The sequence below is a fragment of the Dromaius novaehollandiae genome, chromosome W, assembly GCF_036370855.1.
Source record: "Dromaius novaehollandiae isolate bDroNov1 chromosome W, bDroNov1.hap1, whole genome shotgun sequence".
Classification (NCBI taxonomy): domain Eukaryota; kingdom Metazoa; phylum Chordata; class Aves; order Casuariiformes; family Dromaiidae; genus Dromaius; species Dromaius novaehollandiae.
Genome location: NC_088130.1, coordinates 60,557,014 through 60,583,537, shown reverse-complemented (window position 1 = coordinate 60,583,537; position 26,524 = coordinate 60,557,014). Strand labels below are relative to the sequence as shown.

The window sequence follows — 26,524 nt, the reverse complement described above, 5'->3', positions numbered from 1 at the left end:
CTGGGGGTTCAGAGCTGCTCAGTCCTCTGGGCTTGGCTTTAGGAAGGCTGCCTTGCATAGGCTCATGCTACTTGGGGTCTCCCTGGCTTGCTGGATGGATAAAGAGATGGCAATGAGGGGAGAGCTCAAGGGAGCTGTGTGCTGCTTTAGGAGGATGTGCAGAAGCTTGCTATGAACTAATTAAAGGCTGCTGGGGTGGGGAGAGTGAGGGGAAGTCAAATCAGCTGTCAGGAGGTGCAACAGGTTTCTTTTTTCTTCTGTGACATGGTAGCATCTGTCATTCTAGCTTCTGCCCAAGTTCCTGAGCTTCCCCCTTGGGGGGGTTTACACATCCCAGGCATATAGGACATCCATTCCCCTTATGTATTATACAGTAGTTTAAAGAGGATTAAGACAATAGCTAATCTAAATGATGAATGATGTAGATTGCTCAGACTCTAAGCCACCAGGGTTTTCCTTGCACGCAGATTAGCTGGCTCACTAGCTAAATATTGGGGCAAACAGTATAAATCCATGCAGATAAGTCTTTCTGGATTGAATAGGATAGAAGGATTTTGAAATGAGTTTCGACACCATTCTGTGTTTCTCCATGGTATCTGTGGCTGCATCGCTGCTACGACTGACAGTGGAGGGAGCTTGACAGCTGCTGATCTGCAGCAGAGATGCCAGGGTGGCCGAGGAAATAAAGCATCCAGAGCCTCCTGGTCGATGTCGTTATCGGATATGGATGGTGCCTGGAGAGTGAGATGATCAATGCAGCTTGCGTCCCTGCCACCGGGATCCATCTATTTGTTGGTTTAGCCAGGAGGAGTCTGGCCCAGACTTGGAGACTGCAGTAAGATAACTCAGGCTGGGAGGACTGGCCCTGCCCTTAGTAACCCAGGATTTTCCTTGTGTGAACAGACTGGCATGTCTGGTCCAGGTTTATCATCCCCCTGTCCTTAGCCCTGGGGGGCCAGCCTAGGAGCCCTGGGTTGGAGCAGGGAGCATGGTCTGTAGAAGAGGAGAGGCGGCTTCTCTGAGCATGGGACTGATGACAGCTTTTTCTTCTGCTCTTAAGCAGAAGCGTTTAAATCTTATTCATCTTCTGAATCTGTCAGAATTGTCAAATATTTTTGACAAGCAAAAATGCTATTTGCTTCAACTTAATGAAAAATCTTTTTTCTCCAGAAACTAAGAAGAATTGTTTCAATTGCAAACCCAAAAGCTCCTCAGGAGAAGGAAAAAAAACTTTAAATAGTTGTGAGAGCTGGCTGTTACAAGAGACTTTTGGTTGGTGTTTTATGTCTGTGAAATGAGGGTCTGGAGAGCTTTCAGTCATGTGATATCTCCTTTTATGAAGCTTTCTGGGCACGTTATTCTAATGAAGAAATCATTGTTGCTAGACATCTTAACTAAGTGCGTCTCTTCCAGTTCCATGCCACTTTAATTCCTTGCTCTTAGGAGAAGCATAGGAGCCTATGATGGGCTTGACTCAGTGCAGCTAAAGAGCTGTCCTGCTGGGTGTCTTGTCTCTCATGGTGGTCTTCTTATGTGGAAGATGTCCTGTGCTTTGCACAGGGAAAACACAAATATGCTGCAAATAAGCACATATTCTGCTTTCGGGGTCCTGTGGCATTGCTAGCCTACTCTGTAGAACACAAATACGAGCCCTCTTCAAAGATATGTGGGGTATATCTCTATCTCAGTATTAACTGATCTCCCAGTTGAGCAGAACTGGGTTGAAATTCAGCCTGGATTATGGCTAGCTGTGGAGAAGGTTTGGATGCTACAGCTGGTACTGCAAATTGAAGCTCCCAAGATGGCTTGGTAGTGTAGAGTCTCTTGGGCTGGAATAGACTGGGCCAAAGCATAGGATGGTGCAAGTTGGTGGAAATAAGTCTCTTTAGGGGATGTCTCCTTTTCTCTGGGTCTTTCTCTTTTAGGGACTGATCTCATAATCTAACTCCCTGCTGAGCATGGGAGACCACACAATACTTTGCCTACTTCAGTGCAAGCTGGGAGGAAGGTAGAGCAGCAGGGTGACCCTGAGATCCCTCACCACCTTTGTCCCACAGCTGAGGGGTTCATTGTGTGCATGCTGAGTCAGAAGCAGCTTTTTTAGCAGCTCAGTCTCCTGCTGCCTTGGTCGGCTGAGGCTAATGTCCCTTGGGAGCTGTCAGGAGGCTGGCTGAATCATGTGGCAACACAGGTCTTGGGGTTACAAGTGAGGTCAGATGTCTGCTCAGAAATGAGATTGGCGATGATGCCACCGTTGCTGACAAATGGCCTGTCGTTAATCTCTGACTCATGGAACGAAGAAGGCAGTGATGGAAGAAACCCGTGAGGTCACTTGGAGCCTCTGTCCCTGGGGAGCTTCTCCCTGTGCTGTGGCTGTGGTGTGTGTCCATCACTGCAGACTGGGTTTCTTCCCACAGGACTGTCCTGTGCCCGTCTGCATAGGCTGGGTGCATGTTCAGCTGGTGGGAGCACTGGGCCAGGGCAGCCTACGCTCTTGCACCTGCCCGAATTCAGTGTCTCCCTCCTGCCAGGATGGAATGCCCTTAGCAGGTTTGGAGCTGTTGATACTTTGCCTCTCAGGACAAGCAGAGACTGTCTTGCAGTGAACTGTTCTGTGCTGTCTGCTCCAAAACCTCATCTGTGAGCCAGCCCCATAGTCCAAACTGCTTGAGCCCTGCAGTCTCTGTTGCTGTGATGAATCCCTCTGGTTACAAGCACACAGGGCATGCTCAGGAATCCAACCTTTTATTTCTCTAACTCCAGCTCAGCAGTGATATGAGCAGGATGAAGGCTGGAGCAGAAGCTTGTGTTTTCAGTCTGTTGCAATACCGTTGTGATACACAAGGTGCTGTACTTCTGGGAGATGTTGTCGGGAGCTAGGCGAGACCTGCTTCCAAAATCACACCTTTGACATGAGTCTCAGCTGAGCGCTCCGTGGTGCCTGAGCATTGCTTAGAGCCAGCTCACTCAGCTCTGTCCCTGTGCATGTTTCTCCTCTCTTGCTTTGAGTCTCTTTTTCAGGCTTTTTAAAGAAAGGAGCTCTTGCCTCAGCCACAAAAGGCTCCTCAGAGGTTGCTGTCTTAGCAGCTGGGACCTTCTGCAGTCACAGGTGCTGGTGGGGACCCTGTGTGTTTGCAAGCTGCATGGGGAGAAGCTGAATTTCAGGGGCTGCTGGTGGCATGACAAGCATGAGCTTTGTGCTTGTGCAGAGGGGAACAGGTGACTTTCTCCTTTTGGCTGTTCGGGGCTTTTATCCTGATATCCCAAGGAAATGAGATGCAGGGCTGGGGGAGGCAGTGAGCTTTGGGATGGAGTTTCTGCCAGCTGTATGATGACCCTGGAAAGGCAGAGAAGAGACTAGTGCCCTGCTGTGGTGAGGGATGCTGCAAGCCAAGCTCCTCCAGGATCCTTCCTGCCCTCCCTTGCTTTTGCCACTGAGCTACTATTCATTTTTTTTTCACTCCCCCCCTTAACTGGAAGAAGTCCTAAATAAAGTTGCTGTCACTTTTATTTATGGGTATGGAGGAAGAGACGGACAAAAAGCCTGTGTGCTCCTGACAGCTACAAAGGAGACAGCAGTTTTTCTTTGCTGGCAATCGATGCAGGCGCAGGCAAGCACCCTCCTCTGGCGGTCCAGGCGAGTGTGCTTGGCACCCCTGCCTGAGCGTCCAGGGGGTTTGGGGAAGCTGGAAGGAGCCGGGAGGGCTCTGCTTGCTGGTTCCTGGCTATGGAGGTCTCCATGGAGCAGGATCTTCCAGAAATGCTGAGCACCTGTCCTCTGAAAAACCAGGACCCCCTCCCCAAAATTATAGATGCATGAACTGACTGTCTTAAAAATCCATCACAGGCTTCTTGTCTCCACATTGATTGGTTCCAGTGAGGTCAACTTTTTTTAATAACTTCTGGACTTCAGCAGGGAAAACTATTTCCTTCAGGAAATAATATAATTAAGGTTGCCTGACACTTCTGATTATAAGACCCTGTCTTCAGTTGCTTGAAACTATGCCAGCCTTTAACCATTTGGACTGAAGCTTTGCATGTCTCTGCCTCCGGCTGAATTTTTTTGGAAAATTTTAGCAAAAAGGGTTTTAAGCCGCTCTCAGAATGTGGTTTGGGGGAGAAAAAGGCATTATTTTCTCCCTGGCTTGAAAAAAGAAATTCCTTCGTTTTGCTGAAGAAAATCTGGTACCTTTGCGCTGTGAGACTGGGTCTCATAGTTGTCAGCAATGTTTTCGGCCAGGTGTTGGGGATCTGCTTGTTGCTGACGCCATGAAAATCCACCTACCCTGAGCCAAGCTGTGAGCCTCTGAAAAACGCTGCTGCGTGGGTGTATTATATATAGTGTGTGCGCTGAGGTGCCGGTCACAGTTCAAGTCTTCAAGAGCTGACTTGAGTTTTGCTCCCAGAGCAGGAACTGCGCTCCTTTAAGCCCCTGTGAGGACAAAGCCTTCTCTCCAGCTCTTGCAAGGCTTGGCTTGCCACTGAGAAAACATGGACCTTGGCATGTTTTGCTGTTTATACAAGTAAAACTCATCAATTCCTGAATGAAGTATCTCTGATTTATGCTGTCACTGGGGAAAAAGACTTTTGGCATATGCTCTGCGATTTTTCCTTTTTTGTAAGAGGTGGCTCAGTAATCCATCAGCCTTTGCTGTAACGTACAGATGCCCTATAGAGACTGGAAGCTGTCCAGCCCCATGGCAAGGAGTGTCCATGTAGGGCCAGGTTAGTCTTGGGGCTAGGGAATCATGTGCCATTGTGGCCCAGCAGCTCTGGGAGCCAGCTGCTTCAGAGCTGCCCGTTGTCTTTTGGGGGCATTTGTGTGTGTTCTCATGTGCCTTCAAGGATCAGCAGTCCAGGGACACTTGGGTACTGTACTATCAAAGTGTCAGTCGCTATTGGCTGTACTATCGCACATTCATGCTTTGCACAGTCCCAGTGGGATCCTGGTTAAGTGTCTCCTGTTTCCAATAGCCTCACTTAGGTCCTGGTGGACCATAACCTTGCTGCAAAGCAAGCTGCAGCATGTGGTAGGTGCTGGTCTTCCTTCAGGATTTTGCAGGAATGGGACCTGTTTAGACAGCTAGTCCTCGCTCAGCTTGCTGCTAAGGAAATAGCCAAAACAATAGCCAACAAATACCTGAGGTGAGCCTGAACTAGCTATGGTTGAGGTTGTCCCCTGCTTTTGGTGTAGTCCAGCCTGCACATCTCCACTTGTGTGGCTGGGCTGTAGCTCATGCTCTGAGCCAGGCTCTTGTGTGGGAGACCTGCTTTGGACATGCTGAACACCTCCAAACCCTGAACTTGACCCTGACTTGGAGTCTCTGCACAGGTTCTTGAAAGGCAGATCCAACTCCTATGGGAAAATCTAGCCTTGTAGACTGCATAGTGGAGTGGTTTGTCCTGTTGGGATGGGCTGAAGGGGCATGGAGAGGTAGAAGGGGACATTGATGCTCTTGATGTGAGCAGGTCCCCAGGGATATGTCTCAGCCAAGGTCTGAGGAGTTGGTCTGTTGCCCCCATGTAATGCCCTGGTCTTTCCTCACCGCTGAGACCTGCATCTTTATACCTTGACCAACAGGTGCTGCAGAAATGTCCCTGGAGGGTGCCCAGCACTAAGGTCCTGTCTCTGTTGTTCCCCTGCCTGCAGGAGAGGGAGCGCAGGCAGGGATGAACTAGCCTCACTGTTTGCTTCCAGCCTGGCCTCGTCTGAGTTTCATCCGCGATTTGTAGTGCTTCTAACGAAAGCATTGGTGTTGCAGAGCAAGGGGGGGAGTCTCAGTGGGGAGGAGCCCCCTCTCCTCCTCCTCAATGATTGCTTGTCAGCTCTGGGGTGCCTGGCGGAGTGTGTTTTGAGGGATGGGGCGTTGTGTGTGTTCAGCTCAGGGCAGCTGGAGTTAAATTTTTCAGTGGCTGACACCTGACAAGTGTGATAAATTGCAGCGCACCATGCACTGCCGGTGTGACAAACAGTCCGTTTCCCTCCTTTTAAGCTCTGGGAAAACTTTTTAATTATTTCCCAGCGCTTTGCAAATGAGAGCTTCTCAATCAGGTGCCCAGTGGAGTTTTCCTTATTTATACTTTGTAAGTCTTTGGGGGCAGGCTGGGGGTTGCAGTTCTACTTTCTTTAGCTTCTCCCTATTGCGTGGCCCCATCTTTGGATGAGGTCCCATGGAGGACGCTGGCAGAGCTTGTTGGTTGGGTACTAATTAAGGAGTGTTGTGCTCTGGGCTTGGAAGTCGCTGTTGGGGAAGTGTCTCTGCAGCAGCAACACTGAGACTCCTCTTGCTAGTGGAGTTTGGCTCCTTCTCCCTGTTAATAATGCAGAACCATGAGACTTTTTTCAAAGCATTTAAAAAGTGTGTGCATGTGAGGGAGCAACTCAAGCCACAAGAGCTAGATAATGAGCACAAATCTTTTGATATGACCGATAATTTGTTTGTCTAATGCAAAAAGCATATTTGTTGCTCAAGGTGAAGGCACTGATGGTTACAGTAATGCCTCAAGCTCCGCTGTGCCTGGCTGCCTGTCGGATGCAGCGCAAAGTGTCCCCAGTTCAGTCCTCAGTGTCTGTGCTGCAAAGCTGTATATGCACACTTTCCTCCTCGTGCTCCTGGGTCCAGCAGGGTTGGCCTCTCTGTGTGTGATTTAATGTGTGTGAGGCTTTGCAGGATTAAGGCTTAGTGCTAGACCTTGTGCGCAAACACCTTGGTGCTGCGTTGACTTCTTGCCCTTACTACGCTGTTTTGGCTAGGGAGTGGTGGTGTTGTCTGCCTTTAAAGAAGGTCAGAGATGTCCTAAGCTGCTTTTTTTGTTTTGTTTTTTCCTCCCCCCTCTCTCCTTTTGTGTTTCTAAATCAAAATAATTAAGTGAATATGTGCTTTGGGGCTGGACTGTGATACTCATGCAGGGAGAGCTTTTCATGCAGACTAGCTGCGCATTGATACTAGTTACCCCTAGCTGTCAGGGCTGGAAAACAGAGATGACCCCCCTCCTTCAGTTTTTTTTAAAAACGAAGCAAATGCAGAGCATCACCTGATAACCTGACAGGCTGTTTCTTCTTTTTTCTTTAAAGAAAATTGCAGTTCTGAGCAGCAAGGGTCAGTGGCTCACAAGCAGCAAGGAGAACCCCACAGAGTTTGATGAGAAATTGGGGACACCCCAAGGACTCTGGACTGGTGAAGAGGTAAGAGGTAGTTTAAAATACTTATTTGTTCTTGATATGTGTGCTGTGTGCATCAGAGCTGAGAGCCCAAGCAGGTAGAATGTGCGTGCTGCAGGGTCCTTGAGCTCGCTGTGGTCAGCTTGGCCTCAGTTCCCCAGAGCTGCCTGGCTGTGGTGGTGCTGCAGTGAATGCATCTTTTGGCTGGGACAGGGTTTATTTAATCAAAAGTGCAGCACCACATGCATGCGGCAAGACACTGCTCCTTGCTTTGGTGTCTCAGCTCCCCCAAGGAGGATGCGGACTGTCCAGTGTGTGACCTTATCCCATTGGGAAGTGACTGCTGTGGTTGGGGGAGTGCTGCACTTCTGGGACTTGCTGTGTCCGTGCTTTGTGTGGGGCTGTGATGACGCAGCATTGCCTCTGGAGGTGTTTGGGGTCCTCCTCTCCAGGACGTGGGGACCCTGCTGCAGGTGCTGGTGAGCAGGGCTGCCCTGTCTGGGGATGCTGGCGGCCACAACCTTGCTGGGGTCTGGGGCAGCTGATGCTCTGTGGTGCTGTGCTTGGAAAATAAAAATGATGAATTTAAATTTAACAAGTCCCTAAATGCTAGATGAGGATGTCTGAAATGGAAATTATTGCTGTTTGCCTAGCGTAGCCTCCCACTTAGCTAGAATTGCGTGGTTTTAATTGCATTGATCTTGGAAAAAGCAACAGTGTGAAGAGGGGAAACTGTTCACCAAAATGTCAGAAAGCATCATGAAATCCCAGCCTGTGCTGAGAGGGTCTCTTGCCTCCACAGCTCTGCTGTGCTCTCCCCCATTTGTGTTTCCCGGGGGTGTTTTGCAGCCCCATTCATCCTGGAATGGCCAAGTCTTCATTCTCTGAGGCACTGGCAAGGGCAGAAGTGGGGGCTGCTGAAGCTGCTCTGTGTTTATTCCAGTGCTGATGCCATGGGAGCTCGGCCCTGCATGTGCCAGCTGCCTTGGAGGCTCCCTGAGATCTTGAGCTGCTTCCTGCTGCCTCAGTTTCCCAGCTGCCCGGCTGGTTCCTCTCCCCTCTGTGGTGCGGACCAGCCTGCTGGTACGATTCCTCGCGCCTCTGCAAATAGAGCGGCTCTAGGAGGTTATGTCACTAATAATGCCAATTACCGTTACACGCTCGCTACAAGGTATGCTGGCAGTAATGGGATCTGGGGGGGATGAAATGAAAGCGATATAATATGCTGAGATAAATTAGCGTTGTAAAATTAGCCATGGGTCTAGCCAGGGAGCTGACAAATGTGTCGCAGCTTCGTTACAAGCTCGGAGCTCTGCTGAATTGGATTTAGTGGCCCAGAGCAAAGCAGACGTGAGCAAGGGGAAAAGAGTTTATTAGGGGTCTCCTTACACACATGCTAATGGTTAACGCTGCTTGTTTCTCTCCTTGCCTTTGCTGAATGATACATCCCCTGGCGCTTGCTTGTACACGGCAGCGGAGGAATAAAAGCCCAGCACAGCTTGCATGCTCTCAGAAAAGCCCGAGCCTGGCAGAGGGATGAGCAGCGAGACAGAGCAGCAGCTCCACATGCGTTTTGGACCCTCAAGAGGGCAGAAGGCTGGTCTCTGCCTCCCACCCTCAGTGTGGCTCAACTGACTTGCCTAAAGGCTGAGCTCCATTTGGGGCAGGAGGGTAGCACGAGCCGGGTTGGCCAAAAGGGGGATTTGCCCTTTATAAAGGGCGTGCAACCCCTTTTCAGTCCAAAGGCACCTGTTATCCTGCCCGTGGTGGGCGGTAGCAGGGAGAGGAGATGCTTTCTGTGCCATCGGAAATGGATGTGGCCAGTTCCCGCGGAATCCGCTTCCCGGGGGCTAATTAGACAGTGAGAGAGGGGCTCAGCCGGAGAGAGGCACGCGGTCCCTGCTGGTGAACGATGAATGGCCAGCAAGAGCCTTTTACAGATTAGTAAATGCAGGCTAATTGCATGCTTAATGGCTGGCATGTTATGCAGGATGTGAGGAGGGTCAGGCATGATTTAGGTCTGGCTTAATAAGGCATGGCATGTAGCTCATTTAAGGGAAAAGTGTGTAGGGGGGGAGAATTCTGACCATGCTAAGCCATGCTCTGTGTTGGGGCTTGGGAGGGAGCGAGAGTCAGCAGGCAGGGGGCTGGTGAAGGGTCTGCTGCAGGAGCAAGCGGAGTGTGAGATGCAGCTGTGATGCTCTTGGGGGAGTACCAGCCCTGGGGCAAGCTGCCCTGGCACAGCTGAGGGAGCTGTGAGCTGGAGTGGAACAGAGGGGAGCCTCTAGTGCTGACTTTGCTTTTGGAAAATTAGTAATGTGGGACCCCCGCAGGGAACAGGGGGAAAATGAGGTAGCAGGTGGAGTGCTAGTAGCAGCATAAATAGAAATGCAACTTCTTGGGTTCTTGTGCAGCAATGATATATCTTGTTTCTATTGACTCTTTTTAAACCTCTCAAATATGTTGCAGATTGATCTACAGATCTGCAAAAAGCACCTATTTTTTTAAAGTCTAAAGCAATTTTCTGCCTGCTTCTTGTGGTTGGCTCTGAAGAAACACATGTTCTCTTGTCCTCTTTGAGCCTGGCGTGCTGCCATGGTAGTAGGAAGTTTAGTAATACTTGAGTTGGATCGATTAAAGACTATTATCTGTGCTGCCTGGGACTCAGCAGAGGGGGAAAAATGCTCCCCCCCAAATGCATCAAAACCCTACTATAAGGACACGTAGTTGAGATCTATTTATAGATGGACAGATATCTTACCAAAGCTCTGCTGCTGTCACTTGGTTATGCATTTTTTTTGCATGTTTAGCAGTTTGAGTCAGAAGGGGAATCAGTTTTACCTTCCAGATTAGGTATGTTCACTCCAGATATAGCCCACAGCACTACTGCTTCTGGGTGTGTCTGTTGCTTGTGGGCTTTGTCCTTCCCCCAAAGTAGGGATCTATGTCAATAGGTGGGAAGAATGAAGTGGATGAGGGTCTTGTAGGTACTCAGGAAATCAGTGACCAAGATAAGGTCTGAACACTAATCTGTCATCCTGTTCTTGCATCTTCATAAACATAGATCTTCATAGGAGTGCTGGTGGGAAGGGACCTCAGAGGTCTCCAGAGCAGGAGTATCACCACCACTATATTGAGTGAGTTTGGCTGTTTAGCTGAATATGGACATATTAAGGATGGATGTCCTCTGCCTCTTGGGGTATACCTGGCCATGGGATGTGCCAACCTCCTGGGGAACAGATTTTCCTACTGTACACCCTAAATCTCCCAAGTGGTAACCTGTGGCCATTGCCATATTGCTTCTTGTGAGAGCTGTTCTTTTAACTTCCCTTCAGATAGCTTTAGGCTGTGATTAGATCCCCCTTAGCCCCATCTTTGAACCAGAGAAACCCAGCACCCTCTGCCTCTCCTCACAGGACATGTACCTCAAGACCCTGACCATTTTGGTTGTGCTCGCATAGACCCTGTTCAGCTTGTCCACATCCTTCTTGAACTTGGTGCCTGTAGGTGGACATGGTAGCCTCGTTAGCTGGTATTTGTTAGCCATGCTGGTATTTGTTAGCCATGCTTCTAAGCAGGATGTGGTTCGCTTTATTTGTAGTGGGAGATCACTGCTGTTTCCTGGTCAATGCCCACAGTAGCTCCCAGGTCCTTTCCAGCTGTGCTGCTGCTCTGTGATCAGCTCCCAGCCTAGACCAGTGCCTGGGGTTATTCCACAGCAGTGCTGAACTTGCACTCAGGTTGGCACAGTCCCAAAATTTCCCAAGGTGTTGCTGAATTGAAAGGGCTACAAAGGGCCCAGCCCAAAATCTTTGGGCTTCCCTTATGGATTGATATGGGTGAAGGTCTGAGTCTCATCTGTTGCACCAGATCTGGGGGAGAAAGTTCTGTATTTATGCCTTTGCTGATGTTTTCAGTGTTGTGATAATATCCAGTGCAGCATGCCCTGTAGTCATGCCTCCCTACCCATCCAGGCATTTGAATAAGCACCAGCCATGGAAACTGCTGTTTTGGAGCTGTCTGGCATCCAGGTCAGCACAGGTCTTGCAGCGTATTTTAACGCATATCTCCTGTGAGTGTGTGGGTTTTAAGGGGAAGGTGGAAGGGACACAATGAAATGAGTTAACAATGGTTCTTGGGTAAAGGAATGCTCATGATCGTTTGGTAAAGTTCTTGATGTCTTTCCTTATGTTGCTGTGTCCTGAGAGTCATGAAACTGGGGATGGGAGGAGGGCAGAAGGGGAGGAGTTGCTTCATTCTGCCTAGCTTTGAGTGTCATTGCTAAAGAAGAATCTCCCTTGGTTATGACCCTGGGATGTTGTGTCCTGATGTGGCATTGCAGACGCAGTTATATACAACAGATTCACAAAACTATCCAGCTTGGAAGGAACTAGAGGACTTTTGGAGGTCCTATAGTTCACAGCCAACCTCTGAACAGGAGGCTGAGGTCAGATGTGGTCCCTCAGGGCTCCGTCTGGACTGATCTTGAAAGCCTTTAAGGAGGGAGACAACATGACCTCTCTGGGCTCCTGTTCCAGTGTTTGAGTGCCCTTGTGAGTAGGAAGTTGCTTTGTATGTGCAGTGGGAACCTCTCCTGTTTAAACTTGTTCCTGCTGAGAGGAGCCTGGCTCAGTCTGCTCAGTAGTCCTCCCCTCAACTATCTTGGTGGCCTCTGCTCAACTTGCTCTAGTTAATAAATGTCTGTCTTAAGAACCCCAAAATTGGAGCAGGGTCTAGATGTGGTCTAATGAGTGCCAAGTAAAGAGGGATGATCACTTCCCTTAGCAGCTGCGCTGTTAATGCAGCCCAAGATGCCTTTGGGCCCCCTCTGCTGCCAGGGCATGCTGCTGGCTCTGGTCCAGCTTGCTGTCTGCCAGCACCCACATTGGCATGTGGTGGGTGCCCATGTGTTCTAGCCTTATCATGCCCTGGCAGTGCGTGGATTATTTTGGGTTTGTATGTGTGGTTTTTTTTGGTTTTGTTTTCTTTTAAACATGTGTCCTCTGGATCATTTACACAATGGTTGCATGGCTGCTTCTCCTGGGCTGAGGCTGCCAGCCATTCCTGAGCCTGTGGGAAGGGGAGACTTCTCTGCATGGTGCCTATCATGTGTTCACTGGCATCATTTCTGCAGAACGCCCCAAGCATCCTTTGCTTTCTGCCCAGTTTCAGTTCGCCTCCAGGGAGCTGCCTGCTGTTGCCCATATATTCCTTTGACGAGTGGACGAGGCAGGAAGCAAATACCTTTGTTGCAAAGCCACATATGGGCTTTCAACTGGCAATGACGCTTCCCCAAGCTATCTGTCTAGTGAATGTGCTTGTTTATATTCATAGGCATGTTAGTTAGCTGCTCAGGTGGGCCATGGATTTCAAGAAAGATGTCAATGTCAGGACAGGGCTGTAATGCAAAGCTTTTCAATGAATTGGTATGATGGGTAGTGGATGAGACCCTAGCATGCCAAGGAAGCTCTGTGTGCAAGGAGCTGCCTTCTGGGGCTGGCACAGGAGCCAGAGTCCCTGGAGAGAGGCACAGGAGTGGTGGAGGGTGGTGACTACTTAGGGCTGGCCTGGGATCAGTGGTGGCTCTGAGCTGCTGGCTGTGCCAGCCTAACCAGAGCAGCATCTGGCATGGCCCCACCAAATCTGGTGGGCAGCTGTCCCTGCCCCATGGGTGCCAGAGAGGTAACGGGGTGTTATCAGTGTGGGTGGCTTGGAAACGGCTGGGGAAATGTCTGGGCTGAGATCCTTGGGGAGAAGGTGAGTGTTTTTCTACTCCAGAGCTGCAATGTGACTGGGATGATCATTTGGGAAATGAGGGCTCTTTAATGGAGGCGAGCAGTGTTTTCCAATTAAAAGAAATAAGTGCTGCGAGAGGGGCAGTGTGGGTCCCCTTGCATGGGCATCCCTCTTGTGATGAGAGCAGTGAGAGGGAAAGTGGGAAGGGCAGCAGCAAGGCTGTTTATCAGGAAGGGAGACTGCAGTGTTGGCACATCTTGGCAGCTTCTTTATTTTATTATTTTTCCCTTTAGGATGAGTGTCCTTTTCTAATTGCCAAATGGCTGTAGGAAACCTCCACTGAGGCCCTGCTACTCCAATGCAATTTACAGCACATGCCTGCCACTCGGCATCTGTTACAGTCCCTAACAAGGATGGTTCGATGCTGCTCTTCAGTGAGATCACATATTACTCACTCTTCTCTCTTCCCCTTGCCCTAAATTGTTGCACTTGCATTAAAAAGAGGGCTATGCACGTGAGGACTGCACAATTTATGGATTAGAGATTTATGTGCTGCTGGGATGCTGTATTTTTTCCCCACGGTGACACTTTATTGCCACAAATTACCAAACAGGCAAGGTTATGCAAGTGACAGTGGGCAGAGCTGTAAAGGACAGGAACAAATGGCAGCAGGAAAAGTACCCAAAGGAGAGGGGGAGGTCGGACAGGAGGCAGAAATAAAGCAAGGAGCGGGGTGGGCTGTGCATCAAACCGGCTTGCATCGCTCCGAGCTGCATGGGTGAAGCCTGGGAAATCGGTGGGAGCTGCGCTGATCTCCACTGCATGCGTGCCCGTGTTTCCAGCATGGTCGGGGAGCAGCCACACAGCAAAAGCAAGGCGGCCAGTGGTCTGGCCCGCGTCTGCCTTTAGGTGCTCTAAACATTAGGTTTTCCTCCAGACTTCCTTGCGTGCCTCTGCAGGTTGAGTTTTTCTGGTGGAAATAGATTGTTTTTTCATTGCTGAGGACTCTTTCCCTTGGGGTGTTGCGGCAGTATCAGCAGGGAGAAGCCCTCTGTCAAGGAAAGAAGACGCAGGGGCAAGTGGGCTCCTTAAAGTGAGATTGCATTTTCCGTCTCGGTGCCCTTCATCCCTAGCTGCTGCTTAGACTGCAGTAAGGGCGCCTCAGGGTCCCTGCGCTTGGCTCAGTGCAAGCAAATAGCAAAGACCTCAAGCGACCCGTATCATATAGAACAAACTGACCCAGCCTCCACTGAGATGGGAACCAAACCTTGAGCAGACAGGGATGAAGGATGTTTGTTTTGACAAACCTCTCTTCTGCCCAAGGCTGGTTATCGCAGATGAAGCATCAGCAGTGCTGAAGTCGTAGCCCCTCTGGGCAAATCTCAGGAGCACCAGCACTCCTGGGAGAAAGTTTTGCAGCCTGTTTTCTCAGTCGGGTTTTTAGTGCTCTGCCTATGTGCTAGAGGGCCAGCTGTGCTGTCTCCTGGCTGCGTGTGGACAGTGGGCTTCGGTGTGATTTGGAGGTACAAGGCTAGTAGCGTTGATTTTTTTTTCCTATGCAGTTGATGGAGGGAAGGAGGTGCAGTGGGGGGAGGCATTCAAAGTGCTAACAGGAGATGCTCTGCCTTGCAAATAGTTGCTGTATTTGCACATGTTATGGCAGGGAGTGGAGGGGGAAAATACCCAGATTTGTCATTTATAGTGGGACAGGGTGGTCACTTTTGCCTATCTATATTGATACTTTAATGTGCCGTTTGGTGGGTCTGGGGGGAAAGCAGGGGGACGAGCACTGGGCTTTGGCTGGGCAGGCATCTGTTTTGCGGCTGAGCGTCTGCGGCAGTCCTCCTGCGGCATACTTTGGCTTCAGTTGAGCGGCTCCGTCGGCGCCCACTAGCCCCAGTTAGATCAGCTTAACTTCAAACGAATGCAAAAGCTGAAAGGCTGGAGATGGGTGAGGTATTGGGGATGCCACTCAAAGCTGTCGGAAAGCTGTCACTCCATTGTTCTGGCAACAAAACGCTACAGGAGGAGCAGAGAAATGCAGGGGCTCCAGAGCCCCAGACAAAACTGCATTTAACTATCAGGAAAATGTACTACAGCCTTGGGGCTTGCTACACCAGCCTGACAGAGAGCAAGCAGTTGTGTGCTGGCCTTGCAGATGGGGCCAGGGTAGCAGAGAGAGACAGGGCAGGGACAGGCTCATGGTGCCCTTGCACCTTGTCGGAAGGCAGTTTTGCTTGTGTATTCCTGTGCTAGTGAAAGATAATTTCCTCTGAATCTCAATGCCCTAAGTCAGGTATTTAATCTTGCTTGAAGGGAGCATCTCTAACATGCGCAGGCCGTCATAAACAATAGTAAGCAATCGATAGGCTAAATCCTGAGGTCTCTTAGACTTTGGTGGAGTAAAGGTTGACAAAGTGCTGAGTAGTTGCCTGAGACTTCGGCCCTGTGCTGAGGTCGGGAGGAGTGATTGACTGATTTATTGATGATGCATTTCGCTATGAATCTGGTCGGTCTGTTACTCAAGAGTAGTCATTTGGGTATAAATCCTGCCTGGGCTGCTGTGAGGAGATAGTTTCTCATAAAGCAGAGATGAGGTAAAATTTTCAGATGAATGGCTTGTCTGGTCTAAAAAAAAGTTCTGGATCGATGGGAATAACTTGCATTTTTTTGTTGTGTTTTGGCAAATAGCTTCAGCCGAGCAAAGTGAAAATCCACTTGTGGAAAAGATCAAGTGCTTGCTTTTGACATGATGTTTAGCTCATTTCAAGCCAGTGTTAGATTTTCTTCCCAAATCAAAGAAAGCCAGATGAGTTTCGGAGCATCGCTCTGTGAGCCCTTCTTGCCCTCCGCGTCTGGCTTCTGCAACGAAGCAGAGAAACGTGGCGCTGCTTAAACGCTGAGCTGGCTCTGGGTGAACTCTTATTTTTTATTTTTAGTTCGCCCGGTGGTATGAAGGCTCAGCCGCTTGCTGAGTTTTGTTCGGCGCCATTCAGCTGGGGGCTGGGCTGTGTAACGCTGAGAGGGGGCAGCTCTTGTGCTGTTGGGTTCACTTGCTGGCCAGTCTGGCTGTCTCCAGACAAGGCTTCTGCCTCGCTGGACCCCCAAAACACTTGCAAGGAGCTTAATAGTCAAAGACATCATCTCCCCTGTGCGAGTGTAGGAAGCATTAGGTGTTTTTTGCAATTAACGAGCAGGGAAGCCTTTTGGACGTGCCCCCCTGAGTAACCTTACCCTGAAACCCCAGCAGCTGGGCACAGCTGCACCCACGTTCTTGAATCATGGTCTCTTTTCCTCTTGCAAGCTGAACAACTTCTTACTAACTTGGGAGGGGGGGAAGACTACCTTCCCTATCACCTCCATGGCTAAGGATTTTTTCCCCCTCCCCATTGATGTTGATTCCTCTCTTTGCTTTGCTGTATGGCTGCTGCTCGCTTTCTCTGCCCCAGCTCCCGGAGGCCGTGTTTGCTGTTCCAGCGCTTGGATACGCCGGCGGTAGGTGCCATAGGAAATCGCTCAGACAGATTTGTGTGTATGTGTATGCCTCTAAGTATTTCCCATTAATTAACGGGCACTGGAGTCTGTCGTCTGTAACGAGCGCTCACTGGCAGGTGATAAATCTCTTGGATGACGAGATGGCAGCGAAAGCTGGGTGAGCTGCTACTGTTGGGGCTGGATTTGGGGGGGGCGGAGGGAGGTGTCCATCAATACCCTGGATGAGAAGAGGTGTGGAGAAAAGCTGAACGGCTGAGCGAAAGATCCCGGAGGTATCCTGCCCGCTCGTGGCAGAGGAGCTGTCACTGCATGCTATGACAGGCTAAAAGGCAGGAATCCTGACATGTACCCAGCGATTACGAAGCAAACGCCAGCCTGCTTCTGAGCAGCCCTTCGCTATGGGGAGACTTGGGATCTGGCTTGCGCTCCCTGCCTGCGGAAATGCTGCCTGGAGCCTGGGCTGTTTAATGGAGACCTTGCTGAGGGAGAGCTGTGCTGGCACCAAATTGTGGCCTCCAGGGTAGCAGGAGCAGGCTGAGAGGTAATGCTGGTGGCACTACAGGGAAGGCAAACGCTTCCGACTGTCTCGCCCAGGTTGGGGGAGAGCTTCCTCGCCCCAACTCTGATGTGGCTCATTTGCCTATGAGACAAGGGAGCTGCGTGTTTCGGGAATGTGGTTTCCTCTCTTCTGAGTCTTGCTCCGTCCCCAGTGGGGTTCATCCCTACTGCTGCTTAAGGGAGGAGAAATTTGTACTACACCATGCAAATTGTGTGCTATCAATTCATCTTGATTTGGGCTGGCGTGCTGAAGCTGAGATTTGATTGCAAGTTGTACTCCACAGTACTTGAGCAGTGGGAGCAGAGGTCCTGCTTGGAGCTCTTGGGAAGGACAGCACAGGTGCTGGGTGCCCTGCAAGCACCCTGTGGGATTGTTCTTGTTCCTGGGACCTGTGGCTGTTTTCACAATGCAGGGGGAGTAATCTGTGTTTGCCGGGGAGAACTGAATTATCTGCTTCCAAGGGGGGAAAATAATAATAATAAAAGTGCCTTCTACCAGGTCATGAGCCATTACCTCTAGGGGCCCTTCATCAGCTGATGAATTCTACTTAATAAAATAAATACTGAGAGAAAATGTAATTGGATTTCATTTATTACCCAGTTCCGCCTAGCAGCCCCAGATTATACAAAAGCAATTAGAGAAAGCTCTCCATTAATAGCTATCTTCAAGCTGCCCAATGGGCTCATTCCATCAAACCTTCTGGCTTGTGTAATTTCCTTTCTTGGAGCCTGCTCCTGGCTGGGGGAGGGATCCAGGGCGCACAGCACCAGTGCCAGTGGCCTGTAAACAAAAGCAGCCCTGTCTTGCAGGCTCACGGAGGCAGCATCTTCCTGAGAGTTCCCTTCAGCTGAAGGCTCTCCTGATTTGGAGAGAAAAGCCAGAGCCACCTGGGCAGCTCTGCGCCAGCCTGTGTCTTCGCAATGCTTTCTCGGGGCTGGGAGGCTCCCTTGTCCTCTCGGACAAAGCACCGACTTCTCCTTTGCTCCTTGGGCACCACTTTAGAGATCCTGGTTCAGCCATGGGACAAATCTGTCTGTCTTGGCCGGCAATGGGTATGCAAAGCCCTGCAGGGGAACAAGGAGTACTCCTGCCCCTTGAGATGCAGCTCCTGTCTCTGGGGCTGGTCTCTCCCCTGATGCCAGTGATTCATACAGCAGCACCCATCTCTTCTGTAGAAGAGAGTGATTTTTCCCTCCTTGCTTTTCTCTGGGAATGCAACCAGGGAAGTGCTGAGCAGCAACTGGGGGCTGGGGGCAGCTTCCTAAGCTAAGGCAGGGAGAACGGCTCATAGCATCTCTCTGAAAGTCCTCTTGGCAATGCTGGGAAGTATCTGTTTGAGGCCTGTCATGCTGCAAGGACAGATGTCTGGCACTTGTGTTGCTGTTGTCGCTGAGGACAATGTGCAGGTTAATCTGCAGTAGAGGCTCATCCTGGTGTCTCGGCTCCTAATCCATGTTTACAAGGATGGGTGAGAAAAGGCAATTATCATGGAAATGGCTTGCATGGGAGAGATGCTGACAGATCTGGGTGCACAGTAATTGAGCCTGGTACAGCCCAGGGTGGGCCTGGAAGGGGCTGTGGTGGGTGTGTGTGTGTGCACATGGACTAGATCAGGTTTGGCAGAGTAGTTGTCTTTGTAAGCTTAGGGCAATGAGGATGGTCCAAGACCAGAATCAACAGAGATGTCTCTTCTTTTTGAGGGCAAAGAGGGGTCAAGGGCTTTGCTTGGGCTGCTGATTTTTCTTTGCATTGTTTCTGACTTGTGTGGTGTCCACCAAGCCAGGCTCTGCCCCTTCCCAGGAAAGCAAAAGGCCACTTTTTCTCCTTTCCTGTGTCCCCTCTTTTAGAACAGTGCATCTCCAACCTGGAGAGAGGCTGCTCTAGCTGTGCTGACTTGCTTTGGGTCCTTCATTTTTGGGAGGGGTCCCCAGAGGCTCTCTTGACAGGGCCAGCACTGGACCCTGAGTGGAGAGAAGAGATTTTGAATCCAGTTGCCTTGTGGGGCAGAGACAGGAGGAGAGGCCTTGTGGTTGGGGGCCACAGGAGGCACTGGGCTCTTGCCCCCATGGGCAACATTGCCTTTGCATCCTGCTTGTCCTTGCCTCAGGAGAAGTGAGTGCTGTTTTTTCCATTCAGATGATGTTTTGATCAAATCTGAGTGGCTTGGCAGGGCTGCTGCCAGCTCCCATCTGCGCATGGGTACCTGCACTTGGTTCTGGCATCCTTGATCTTCCCTCTCTAGTGGATGATGTCTCTGCCTTGCTGCGTGTTACTGCCACCTCTCTTTTGCATTTCCTGGCTCACCTTTTCTTCTCCTTGCTTTTGTGCTCTCTGACCTCTGCACCCTGGAGCAGGGTGCAGAGGAGGGAGCATTGTGCAGAGCAGAGTACAGATGCTGTGTGGGATGCTCCTGGCCACAGAAGAGCCCATGTTTAGATTCAGACAAGAAATGACATAAGGGGTAATGCAACCGGAAAAGCATGGGCATATGGAGAGGAGTGGCAAGAGCACGTGGGTGAGGCATGTCAGTGTGAGGCTAGCGCCTGTGACCCTGCTCCTTTGGTGGCAATGGGGCCGAGGGAAAGACCAGTCACCAAGAGGAGACCTGCCCGAAGTGTTTTGTTTTCTGGAGGCAGATCTGTTCACATTGGGTGGCTGAGCAGAGATGTGAAAAGGGCTTTCTGAGGGGAAGCGAGCAGGGGAAGGCAATGTGTTGAAGGATCTAGAAGGGACAGAGATGCTCTTATTGATGCTCACCTGGGAAGTGCCATGAAAATACAAGCTGTCCCTTCATGCTGGGTACTCAGGAGAGAAGTGAAGGGGATGTTTGTGAGAACCCAAGAGGGGATGGGGTTGAGGCTGATGTAACTGGGGGGCGGGGGGGGGCCGGAATTTGTCTTGGCTGCTGAGAAGGAAGGTGGTATGGGGCTGTCTTGCTTGGAGAAGGAAAAGGTGGAGCTCAAAATGGTGAAATGCAGATGCTGCTGGTCTGAGAAGTGGGCTGATATGGGAAATAAGGTGGGGACTTTGTTAGCAACTGTAAGTAAAGGAGGTGGAAAAATCAAATGTGAGGTGTTGGTCTGGAGACCCATGGGAGGACGTGCTGGACACATCTCTCAGCTCCCTCTTTACCTTGCTGCCACTTGACTACTTTTCTTCTCCCAGTAAAGTTGTTCCTAAAGTAGCAGTTTGCTTAAATTGTGGCAAGTCTTCTCTGAGTGCTCCTAACCCAGCACTATCCGGAGAGCTGGATGCAGACCCCTCCCTGAGGATGCGCCCTCAATCTTTCCAAAAGCAACAGCTTATCTTTGGCCTGACAGCATGGAGAGTGCATGGGGTAAAGCCATGGTTCAGCTCTGAGACAGCAGGGCAAGCTATGAAAGACATAAATCCATCCTCCAGGGAAGAAAGACGACCTTCTCAAAATTGTTTTTTCAAGCCAGACAAACACAGCGACCACATGAAACCTGGCTTTCTCATTTCACTGTTTATTTTTCACAGAGGGTTTTTATTTATACCCCTTTAACATCTGTGCCATTAAAGCAGCCTTATTAGGATACTGCCCTTCACCAAGGAAATCTGCTCTTGAAAAAGAGCATTAAAGATTCAACAAATAGCTGAGAATTGGGATTGATCCTAACCTCCCATAAATGGGAGTACCTTCCCCCATTAATCAGCCTTGGTTTTCACTTACAGGATGATGGCCTCAGTGCTACACTTCTTCAGGACTAAAAGCATGTTAAATATTTATCACAGCTGAGTATTCACTTCCCCTTCTATTGCCAGCCGAGAGCCACTGCCTAAGCCTGTGTCTGCTTGACAGGTTGCGTAGGGAGGTGGCATGCCATTAGGAAAGCTCTTGTGCCAGTGCGCCCCAGTCATCTGCTGTGCTAAGCAGGGAGAGATGGTGGCATCTCTCATCTCAAAGCATGGTCAGCATGGGCCTCTGTTATAAAGTCTTTCTGAGTGCATTTACGCTACTGAATTAAACATGCTCAGGTTTGCTCTCTGGCAGAGGCTGGTGGTGTAGAGCGGTCAGCATCCACGTTCTTCTGTGCTTCCTTTAGCCTCCAAAGTAGGATAATTGCAACTAAACTGCCTTTTGGGGGCTGACCTTGGTCTGTGCTATCAGCTTTCCCATGCCCGGGCATTGCCCCGCACCAGGGACTGCGCTAACAGTTCGAAGTATGGATGTTTGTATTACAGCGCCTGGAAACGTTCCCTAGCGCAGCTTTGCTTACGGCTGTATGTACGACGCTGGTGTCATCTTCCTGCTCTGAAAGGCCGCGGACAACACTGCATTTCGCTGGCTTTTGTGGAAGAAGCTTTCATTGCCTTGCAAAGCTCAAAGCGACAGCAGGGTTTGTAGTGGTCCAGTTGTTCTGACCATATGGAAGTATGCCCTTGATAATTGTGCCAGGTGTGCCGTAGCATTTTGAAGAACGGCTATGTGAAGAGCATCTCTGAAAGTGCTGGTATTTTCCTTTGCTCTCTGGGCTTGACTGTGTGCATCCCTCAAAAGGCAGGTCTGACTCCAAGAGTCCCTCAAGTGGCTCTGAGGCTGAAAACCTCTCAATTTAGAAAAGGCATGTGCTACTTGACACTGGTGCCCTTGAGCACCCTTGTGAGCAAGCCCTGAGGCCTCCCTAGCTAGAGTCATGATGCCGCTGTGCTCAGTCTAGCTGGAAAGGAAGAGCTCCCCACAATGGGAGGGAGTTTTGCTTTTATGCCAGGCTGTGGCCAGCTCCGAGCAGGCTCAGATGGGCCAACTCCAGCAGCTGAAATAGAGTTGTTGTTGCTGGGTTGGTGCTTTTCCTTAATGCATTGCCATGATGCATCTCCTCTTCCTTCAGCTCTCCCACCCCCAGTTTTGAGTAACTGATGCGCACAACCTTGTTATAACCATTTACACATACAGACGTGCAATGTGTTTCATTATCCATGTATCAAACTCGTTTTGTTGCTGTCACGCACCAGGAAAGTTAAACACGTCTGATCAAAGGCATGTAAACACAGCTTCAAAACAAATGCCCTCGAGTCCTGCCAAAAGCACAGAGCTGCCTGTGAGCAAACCCTTTGCAAAGTCCCATCTTGTATTCCTGCACGTGGCTCTTGCTCTCTGCTTCAAGTGGGGCTGCAAGGCTGTGTAATTTCAAAGAATGGGGAGTGCGCGGTGCCTTGTGGGCTTGCCAAGGAGAGCAATTGCCCTTCTCCTGGTGGTGCAGGAGCCACTGGCTTTCCCCAAAGTGAGTCTGGCCCCGGCTGAGGGCTGGTGCTGTGAGGGACACCTGGGGAGGAGGAGTGCAGAGCGTCCACCATGGGGTGGGAGAGCAAAAGCTGTTGCACTTCTGCGCGTGCCTGAGTGAGATGGCAAAGCTCAACAGCGTTTTGGGCTTCTCCACCAGACTGAGGGAGAGAAAATACAATGCCAGCTGGCTGGATACTTCAGTGAACAAAGGTGCTGCGTTCACATCGCTGCAGAGGAACGCTGGATGTGCTTTTTTTCAGGTATCTTGCGTGGCTTTGGCTGAAAGCATGGGGTGGAGGTGGCACGCTGGCTTGATCTTCATGCTGCAGGGCCTTTGGCAGATGTCTGCTCAGTCTTACAGTGGCTGCTTGCAATCCCAAGGGATTGCTCTGCGCTTGGGGATTGGCCAAAAGTGGAAGGATTTGGCCATGTGTGAGTGGGGTGAGAGAGGCTGTGTGGAGGGACCAGCGATGGTCCCAGACCCGGAGCTGCTTCTGCTCTGCTGAGTTTCCACTCCCTGAGCTGGCAGAGAAGGGTTAATTTTCAGGTTTGTACTCCTGGCTCAGTGTCCCTGATATCATAAGATCTTTCTGGAAATTGTGAAATTGCTAAAAGGTGGGGGGAAAGGGGGGTTGTGTGATATCAGCTTTTATGGTTGTGGACGTGTCAAGTTTTTTTTACTGGCTGCCTCTGTAAGAGCTAGATATGTGCCTTAAATGGGGATGGAAATTCTTGGATTTTCATGCACTCCAAAGGCAGGTACTTTCAGAAAACATTAGGTCCCTTGAAATTTGCCAAAAAACTCTTCACTGCTTGGCTATAGGCACAAATAGAGAATAGTTTGGGATTTTGTGAGCTTGTGAACTGACCCAGACTCTGAAAACAAGTTGCCCAGGGTCTCTGCCAAATGCCTTTGAATAATGGACATGTCAGAAGCAGATAGGGTTGCAAATGGTGGGTTATTAGTGACCGCTGTGCGTGCCAAACAGCGCTCTGTGTGCGTGCATGCAGCGGTGAGCAGCAGTGTCTGGTCCCAGAGGAGAGCGTTACTTTTCCCCCCTCTTGTTGGATAAAACAGCTAGGTGGCCAAGTTGCTGCATGTAAAACAATCAAATGCATCTCCTTCAAAGCACCTAATTGCGCTAACGGGGAAGATAAAGTGCAATCATCTTCTGAGTTGCTGCTGGACAATCCTGGGCTGGCTGCGAAATGCCCTGCAGGCAGTGGGGACCTGGTCAGAGGTTAACAGAGGTTAACGGTGGTGTCAGCCTGCATAAATCGTCCCTAATGAGACTGGGGACAACATTGTTTTGGAGCCTCTGCATGGCTACACTGAATTGTCTTTCCTTTACTATAGACTTCTTTCCCCTTTGGTTTTCTAGGATTATTTGGGTCAAACCTTTAGGTTGCTGAAGGTGTTGGAAGCTTTCCCTCTGCGCTGGGTGGCGAGGGGCCCAGGGCTCTGCCCCTCTGTGTCCTCGACTGCTGGCAAGTGCTAGCTGATCTATGGCAAACTAAATAACTCAACCCCATTTTTTGTCCCCGGAAAGTAGCACGTGCCTCCCTAGCATGTCAGAAGCTGCAGGCTGTAAGGTATTGCCCTGGGCTGAGTGCAGAGCATTGCGTGTCCAGGATGGACCCAAAATGAGAAGATGACCCCCAAAATGGGAAGAAGTGCCCAAGGTGGAAAAAAGGGGCTTGGAGGGAGGTCAGTGAGCAAAAACCACCCCAAGCCGTGCATCTGCTGCTAGCAGTGGTGGGCTACGCCATGCGGTGTGTGGTCTCCGTGGAAAGCTGACAGCGAGGACCGGGACACCGTGGGAGGATTAAAATGCATGTACAGTGAATATTCCTTACAACACATTATTTATAAAGCAGCGCAACAGCCCTGCAAGTGTTGGGACTCTCAGAAAAGCTAAAGGAATGTACTAATTAAGGAACACAATGGGAATGTAAATTCGGAAAGCTCCCCAGGGTGAAGCAGCCCTGGGGGGGAGCTAATTTGCCAGTCCCCACTCCTCCCCTGCAAGCTGGCTGAGACACTGGAGCAATTAAGGAGGAATTTGAGTGTTAAATATAATCTGGAATTGCGTTTTGGGGGTCTTTTTGTAATTGGTTTATTTTTCTCTGGGGTAACTGCGCTTCTAATTTTGTAATCGGGACTTTAACCCTCTGCTCGGCTAGAATAAGGATACATTGCTTTTTTTTCGGAGCTTCTCTGGGGTTGGGAACAGCACTAAGGGGGTGCGTTGCTGCCCTGGAAGCAGCGAGGCCAAAGGGAGTGCTCCCACCAACAACGCTTTGGGATCTTTGTAGCCCAAGACCAGCTGGGGTGTCCCAGGAGCTGGGAAGGGCACTGGGGTGCTAGGGCTGGTTTGGGGAATGGTGTCCCCAAACCAGTACGAGGAAGTGGATGTGACACTGGGGCAGTGTTATTTAAGGCCATTCTGGTAAGAGGCAGCCCAGGACTGTAAAGAAAAAAAAGATTAGCGCAGTCATCTCCTAAAGCTAATCCTAAAAATTATATATAAAAGTATATTTTTATACATCTTTTTCTCTTTTACGTGGGCTGCTCACTGTTTTGTGCCATGGTGACCCATCTTACCCTGTTCAGGACATATGTGGACTTGGTATCACTTGGATTGTGACTATAGGGTTGCCTAGGGCAGTAGCTGCTATGTATTTGTATTTTTCTGTAAACTTCTTTTGCACAGCCCTGAGTGAGAAGATGGACTAGGAGGCTGCATTATGGATGGGAGCTGAAATAAAGATACTCTCAGGTTACGGCGGTTGGTGAATGATGGCCACAGCTAACATGGTGCTTGGCGTTAGGGTTGCAGGTGAACCGTGTCCCTGCGGCTGGCTCTGCTGTTGAGCAGAGAGACTGTTTGTGTTCTTGGGTTTCAGGTTTTGGGGGCTTTGTATCATCTTGGGCTGACCTTTCAATGCTTTTTGAATTGGAAGATGTCTTCAAAGCTTACAGAATAGCTTTGAGAAATTAGTGGGATTGCTGTTTGGGTTTCATATGATAGTTTGTTTTCTGGACTTTTCTAAGATGGTCCTCCTAGTGGCAGGCAGGAAATATGTTTGCAGGGTGCTCCTCTCTTTCTGAATAAGCTTGCAAATCTAGGGTCTTTTCCAGCATCAGTTGCCTGAAATTTTCAGGTGCTGCTAATGCCTATTGGGGGGGGGGGGGGAAGGGAAGGAGAGGGTGCCCAAGCTGAGATATGAAAATACGGTATATGCACTCGGAGCCTAGTGCTCCTAGGATTTTGTGTTGCGCTGGGGTCATGGGTGCTGCCTTTGCTGACTTGCCACAGCATGAGCAAACTCTGAATTAACCGATGGTTTACCATATGATGGCATCCTTGGTCTAAGCCCCAAAATGCCTGAATTCAAGCTTCCTGACTACCTGTCACACGCCAGCGTGCAGCCAGGGTGTCCGACCGTGGTGGTGCAACCTCCCTGGGGACATCCCTTGGGTGATGTCACCAGTGTCGGTGACGTCCTGGCCGGCTGAGCAGCGAGCCCGGGGTGCTCGGCGCCGCCGCGTCCTCCTCACTGCAGCTCCTCTGGGCTAGCCGGATGGCTCTTTGTCTCCTCTCCCCATCTGGATCCAATAGCCGTGCCCAGCACAAAGTTGCTGGGGGGCAGCCCCCCTCTTCTCGCTCCCGGCACCGCTGTGCAGCTGAGCCAGGCTCGCGGTACAGTGGGGAATTAACGGGCCCAGGATTTCTAGCGATGTTAGGAAATTCCCTGCCAGGAGCTGCAGCTTTCCCAGCAGTTCCCCTTTAAGGGCGCCTGCACTTCGTACCATTTGTTCTGCTTTGCTTTCCCCAAAATAAAGTTGTAGAAGTAGCACAAAAGCTGGGGAGGAGATGATAGGAGGGAGCCTGAGGAAGCAAAGTGAATTTGGAGATCTCCCTGTGCTCCCTCTTCTCCCCACCCCAGTCTTCCAAAAATACTTGGGACTAAAACTCCCTCCATCTTTATTTACCATAAGGCCTACGGACCCCACCTCTTGCCCATGGTGGGCTGTTGATAGAGGTGAAATGAAAAATGAGAGTAAGCTGGTGTTTTCCCTGTGTGTTTGAGGTGGGGAGCTGGGAAGGGCTGCAGTGCTTGCTCTGGAGCCGGGAAGCACCTTTGCCCTTCTTTGGCTTGGTGCCCCTGGAGACCCTGCCGGGAAGCTGCTGCAGAGCTGGGACGCAGCCCGCGCCTTGCAAAGCGCTGGTTGGTGCTTTCTCCTTCTCTCCCATCTGCAGTGCCAGGTCTTCTAGGGACTGGCCTGGGACCTGCAAGCTCGTGGGTTCATTTCCAGGCT

General features: G+C 50.4%; 1 protein-coding gene across 4 annotated transcripts in view; it reads left to right on the top strand.

The window, feature by feature from the left end:
* Positions 1 to 26,524, top strand: part of LOC112988015 (ciliary neurotrophic factor receptor subunit alpha) — a 333,191-nt gene that overhangs the window by 46,559 nt on the left and 260,108 nt on the right. For all 4 annotated transcript variants that reach the window (XM_064500205.1, XM_064500202.1, XM_064500204.1 and 1 more), the window contains exon 2: positions 7,076 to 7,186. The gene's annotated coding sequence lies outside the window, so the exon portion shown is untranslated. The remainder of the gene's footprint in view (positions 1 to 7,075; positions 7,187 to 26,524) is intronic.